Source organism: Lepeophtheirus salmonis, chromosome 10 (assembly GCF_016086655.4).
Source record: "Lepeophtheirus salmonis chromosome 10, UVic_Lsal_1.4, whole genome shotgun sequence".
Taxonomy (NCBI): domain Eukaryota; kingdom Metazoa; phylum Arthropoda; class Copepoda; order Siphonostomatoida; family Caligidae; genus Lepeophtheirus; species Lepeophtheirus salmonis.
The window spans coordinates 3,461,516-3,468,651 of NC_052140.2; positions in this window are offsets into that span (position 1 = coordinate 3,461,516).

Genomic DNA, 7,136 nt, shown 5'->3' on the forward strand with positions numbered 1-7,136 from the left:
CCTTTTCCAACAGTTTTGTCATGGTCACTTCCATTTGGACCATTCTCAAAATAAACCTAAACTCCATCTTCTTTGATTTTGTTCCTTCCTTCTCTTGCACTCCAAATACTCGTGTTCAGTGATGATTTGTTATATTGCAGACATATTTTTATTCATTTGGAGAACTCATTTTTACTAAAAGCGTGTATAGTTGTGGCCTGCATTGTCATATTAAAGCTAAAAGATAACGACAATGTATATATAAAATAAAATATTATAAATTAGAATTTAGAGGAGATTTATTTTTGAGTGCGTGTAGCTAAAACTCAGCCCATTATATAAAAAAAAGGGGTGTACATAAATTTCTACACGTTTTTAGCATCTCTGCAACCTGAAAAATGTGTTATAATTTTCTCAATGGGTTATATATATTTTTTTTATGGTTGTGAAGGGAACATCCAAGTATTTAGTAATTACGTGCATGTGTGCTCATGAAAAAGGGAGAATAACATTGAAGATTTTTCTGGGAGTGATCTTCTATTTCATAAAAGCAAAGTGTGTCTGTTTATCAAGCGCCTAATTACTCCAAGTAATACTGGTAAGTACTACCCCTCCTAATAAATAACGAATCTATAATAAAAAATATATTCGGGGAAATTTCAAGTTATTCACCTTTTTGAAGAAATATCACTTAATTGTTTAATAAACTAATTTTAAAAAGATCATGTTTTGTATTAAAATCAAGTTAAATAGAAATACAAAATTAGGCTATCATGTAATCGAGCAAACTAGAATTTTTAATTTGATGCATCGTACCGACTGCTGGGCAAGACAGAAATATTTTGAGAAAAGATGCAACTTATCATAGTTTATGACTTCAATATTGCTAGAATTTTTAATTTGATGTATTTGTACCGACTGCTGGAAAAGAAATGCAGATTCTGACTCATGAAAGTAAAAAAAGAAAAAGCGGATATAGAATTTAAAGAAGTATTGATAAACGAGAATCCATTAGAATTTATTTTGAATATAAATAAATTCACAATATCAATATTATTAAGGTTGATGGAAGTCAAACATCAGTCATACATGGTTTATGGTATAACTTTGTACTTCTATTAACCTCGATTACAATAACATGGTCTATATTACCTTTTAAAAAAAAAAGAGACAGTCGGAAAATTTGAAAAAATTCTAGTTGGGCTATTTATAAGGATTTTTCTCCTTCTTTCTCTAAAAATCAATTCCTTTCCTTCAATTTAATATTACTGTTAAGCTATTACGATTATTTTTAAAACTGTTTGAGCCAATGACCTCTATTATATAATAGAGTAAAAAATGTATTAAATACATTTTTTTATTTAATATTTTGGTATAACTAAAATATCTGTTTTACTATTTATCTTTCCAAACTAAGAATTAGTTGGTGAGTTATCTTCTAAATTAATACATCAAATTGTGCCTGTTTGTAAGACCTAATAACTCCAAACCAATGCTGGTAAATACTTCTTGTAATTTAGTTAACGCAAAACATTTCATTTTACAAAATCTATTGATTGATATGTAAAATTTAAAAGAAAATTATATGTGTTATTGTTTACATTCCAATTCACAGCTAAGAGTTAAATGTATTAAAACTTCGTCATTGAGAAACTTCACTGTAAATAAATTGATAAAGTACACGTAGACGAACGATTTACTATGCTATTGTCCACAAATAAATAATTAAGCAACCTCACAACCTACATGCAACATTTGCTGCATCTAATCCCTTGATAGGGAGTTTTATAGTATCTTCAATTTCTTTTATATTTTTATAAATAATATCAATATCTAGAATAAATCATTCAAATTGTATGAATAACGGTAAAAACAACGTAAAAATGAAAACATATTCACTAGTACAACTATTTTATATGGACCCATTCCAATCATCGTTAAGTCTATAAGTTAATTTTTGAGGAGTATCGGGGAGAAGAGACTAATTTAATTCCACAAAATCCAAGATAAGCAATATGGAAAATAAAGAAAAGAAAAAATATATTCTCCTCAAAAAAAATTAATTTCACATCCTGTCATTTTTTACAAAAGAAAGAAAAATTCATAGAAATTAAATTTTTTTCAACAACATAATTAGTTTATAAAATTGTAATGTAAATTTTGTGGCCATGTTATTCGTTAAAAGAAGGGCTTAAACTAAATTGTTTTGCTTCTCTAACATTTCGAAATATGTATTAAAATTTGTTAAAAAACAATTAATGCATCATAAATCAAAATTACACAAAACATAAGATGTATTTGCATATATTATCATAGGCTATGTTAACTCTTCAGCAATTTATGTTGCAAATTGATTCCATCCAAAATTTCATATTTGTAAATAATATTTGTGTCTATTTATATTGACAATGAGTAATAGTTGTAATAGGTTTGAATATTTTTTTTTTCCAGATATCCCTTGCATACACATAATAAAAAGCAATATTTCAGTGCTATTTTAATTATGAAGCTGTACATTATATAGAGTGTAAAAACAAAATCTAGTGCTTTAGATTCCCGAATTGTTTTGGTATATATGCAAAAAAACTGCACTTTTTTTAATGGTAGAATATACATATATAATATTCCCTTAGTAGCCCAAAACACCCCCATTGGGTGAACTATATAACATTCCAAGCCTATTTCTTTTTCAAAGGAAGAATGCAGGTGCTCTGATGTGATGATGGTGGTAAGCAGGGATTGGAATACGAGCAATACTGAGGTCTCAAAGCTGACAGAGATCGACATGACAAGGGTTGCAGAGATGAGGAAGATCTCGTTGGATATTTGGCCTCATCGCTCCCTCGACCTGAATCTGAGAATTTTTTTTATATATGTGATTTGCAAATTTTGGTAGATAAGTATTGAAGAAAAGTCATTTTTGGAATATTTTGATTATTCTCACTAGAAACTTTAAAATTAGTTTTCACGATTTGCCACCTCAAACTGTAGATATACATTTTCACATTCAAAAAATATTCTTATGAAAAAAAACCTTGTGAGTTTTTTTTTATTTGCATGAAAAAATCATGGTTTTCTTGTAAAGTGAAAAAAAACCATGTTCATTTTTTTTTTTAAAAAGAGCACATCAAAAAATAAATATTTTGGAAATTTATTTAAGATTAAGATAAGACAAATTATTTTTGACTAGTTATAAAAGTTTGGGGACTATTTATAAAATATTATCCTTTAAATGCCATAAAAGTATACAATTTCCTGTTATACAACAAAAATTGCATGTTTTTTTTTTTTGTTTTTTTGTGTTAAAATTAATCATTTAAATCCTTGTAGAGTCAAAATAAAATGTTTGATAATCATATCTTCTTAGCTTACAACATTTATCATGAAAATATATATTTATTATTTCGGTTTGGTAAAATCATTATTTTTGTATGTAGAAAAAATGTAATTTTTATTTTTTTAATTATTACTAAGCTACAATTGAAATAAATTGCAATGTTATAAAAAAAATATAATTCAATGATTGCACTACATAAGCAAGGTCGAACGATTTTTAACAAATTTGGGTGAAGATTCCGTTGTATTCTTCCCAAAATTATTTTCATTTTCTTTCTACAAATTATTTATAGAATCTCTATGTGTGCGTCACAAATTATACTTCAGATTTCCAAAATTGATTGTCACAGAAAATAAAATAAATTTGAAAAGCCTAATAGGATCAAATAAAGTCTCTTAAATCAAGCAAAGGCTCTAATTTATAGCTAATCTTCTTTTATATCTGAATTATCATTCAATGCTACGATGCTCATAATTGACTCAAATATGTCAATATAATATTACAAAATATTTACGAAGTAAAAAAATATACTTTTGTTCTTGATTTTAGCTTAAAATTGTTTTTATGTTGATGCAGTACAAGTGCTATAATTTTAAATATAAAATAGACGCCTTATGTAAAGTTGACTACAGTAATATTATTTAAATTTGATGGAGGCATTTATTAATTGATACTGTTTATTTGTGTGTCCTTTCAAAATACAAGTTAAAATTAAATTTATGTAAATAATTTGACACAAAAACAAAATAATTCATACTAATAGCTAAAACAACAACAAAGTATTTTAATTGCTTATATATATGTAGATAGGTTGAATATTTTCCATAGTTCATTAAGTATTTGCATCATATAAAACTTTGCCTGACATACAAAAGATATCGTTTCAAATATACGTGAATAATGATGCATTCATAGTCAATTTAGAATTGTAATATAATTTGAAAGAGAGTAAAGTATCAATGCCATGTAGCCAGACATTGTACTTTTTGATATAAGTGTCACAGTGGTACTCATATGTATAAAGTTTATTAGATGACAATCATAAATATGAAAATATTTATTATATTAGACATATATTTTATATTTTGGCATTTACCAATATTTCATCCGCCAATTGTAATGTTTTTTTTAACAAATAATACTAATGGGTATAAAAAATATGTTAATTAAATACAATCTAATTTTTAAGAACATTTAGGGTGCGACCTGAATTTAACGACCAACACGATTTGGTAAAAATGGATTTTCTCCTTAATTAATCTGTTAAACAAAAACTAATGCCGAATAAAAACTAAGTTATTTTTTATTATCATTCAATATAATTCCCTTTGGTGTCGATAAAGGCCTCGATTCTACTTCAGTAAAAGAAGCAGGTCTTGAGAACAGTCGCCTTTGGTGGATTCCAGAATTCTTCCTGCATCCTGTACACCAGCTCAGGTTTTTGTTGGAGAAGAATCTGTTGGTATCTAAATCAACTTTACTCCACACAAATGAGTCCATTGTGTTGACAAACAAGTCAAGGTTTTCTTTGCAGTATGGAATAGTTTTTGATTCATAATCCCAACCGGACTCTTCCATTTCCTTCTTGACTTTCCAGACAAAGGTCCTATCTAGGTTTCAGAAGTTTGCAATCTCAAGTCTTGTCTAGTCTTCAGAGGGTTGTAAAAAGGTCAATTTACCTTTTCCAAGATTATGGAATAAATACTTCGTTGATCGTTGCCATTTTTAATTGACGCCAAACACTTCGGGATAACTGCAAAAAACAAACAAAAAAAACACATCCTACTTGCACATACACAGCTGATAGTCATGTGGGTGGCGGCCTTATACTTGGTTTTACTAAATTTAAATCAAACTAATGTTACATAAATAAAAAAAAATTCATAATGAGTTTACTTCAGAGGTTAATATCTCAAAATCTTCTTCAGCTCATTTTTTGTTGTTGTTGTTGTCAAGACATAAGACTCGGTTTTTGGAATCTTTTTGTAAAAAAAATTCAAAACTGCACAATTATTCTCAAAAAATTTCAAAAATCCAATACCTGTCACAAAAAATTAAATTTTTAGTAATAAAATGTTTAATATAAAACTTTTGGGGAAAATTTCAAAAATTCAGAGCTATCAACAAAAACAAAATTTTTTCCCAAAAAAATTGAAAAATTTAATTAAATTTTAAATATTTTAAATTCTTCAAATATCTAATCTATTAAGGTAAAATTTTTTCTTAATTACATCTTATTACTGATGATACACTATCAGTTTTTTGGGTTTTATGGTTGTGTGCATTTTCGAAGTGGCATCCTTAAAAAACACTTTGAGATATGAAGAATTGATCCTAATTTTATTTAAAAAAATCAATAATTTATTAGCGAAAAAATAAAACTTCCATTCCAAGTCCCAGGAATCTGGTCTGATCATAATTAAACATTGCTCAAAAGATGAATCTTCAATTTATAAACAACTTTTATTTTATAATGAAAGTCTGTATTTGTCTTTGTTTTTTGCCAGCAAAGTTCGGAGTCAGGTCAAGTGCCACAATGTTTATTTAAATACAGAATTTAATCTCATTATTAATATTATAGCTATTTGACACCGATTTAACAAAATTAGTCATACTTATAAATTATTTTTTAAAATATCTATTGAGAGTTTTTATGTTTAATATCAAATGTGTATCAAGGCTAAACTTGAACCCGAATAGAGATCTGTTGTCTCTAACCTTAACATATACCCATGGACTATGGTGCGACTCAAACCTCTCGAATGGGTACTTGAGCTCACTCTCTCCATCATTGGCTCCGGTACAAAAGACTCGACATCATACCTTGATATAGTTTACCAAATATATTTTTTTTCAGAGGTCTCAAAATTCCCCACGATTTAAAAATGAAAGCTGATAAGCATAGTATTCTTTAAATTTCAGCGAGCATTTCAAAAACTTTTATGAAACTAATATGGAAAGAGAACATTCAAACTACAAAAAATATATTCAATGTCAATTATTTTAAATGTAGACAAATAGCTCTTCTTTAAAGTGGATCTATATTTTAAAACAAAAATTGCAGTTTTTTTTAATTTGAGTCAGAAACCAAAAATGTTCCGTTTCTACTAAAAATACAAATGAAAAAATAATATTTTATTAAACTTAAAAATGATTAAAAACACGCATAAAAGAACGTGGAATATAAAGATTTTTAAATTGAAGGGAGTTAAAGACAATGTATGGAATTTGACCTTTTCCAACAGTTTTGTCATGGTCACTTCCATTTGGACCATTCTCAAAATAAACCTAAACTCCATCTTCTTTGATTTTGTTCCTCCCTTCTCTTGCACTCCAAATACTCGTGTTCAGTGATGATTTGTTATATTGCAGACATATTTTTATTCATTTGGAGAACTCATTTTTACTAAAAGCGTGTATAGTTGTGGCCTGCATTGTCATATTAAAGCTAAAAGATAACGACAATGTATATATAAAATAAAATATTATAAATTAGAATTTAGATGAGATTTATTTTTGAGTGCGTGTAGCTAAAACTCAGCCCATTATATAAAAAAAAGGGGTGTACATAAATTTAAATTTAACATAAATTTCTACACGTTTTTAGCATCTCTGCAACCTGAAAAATGTGTTATAATTTTCTCAATGGGTTATATATATTTTTTTTATGGTTGTGAAGGGAACATCCAAGTATTTAGTAATTACGTGCATGTGTGCTCATGAAAAAGGGAGAATAACATTGAAGATTTTTCTGGGAGTTATCTTCTATTTCATAAAAGCAAAGTGTGTCTGTTTATCAAGCGCCTAATTACTCAAAGTA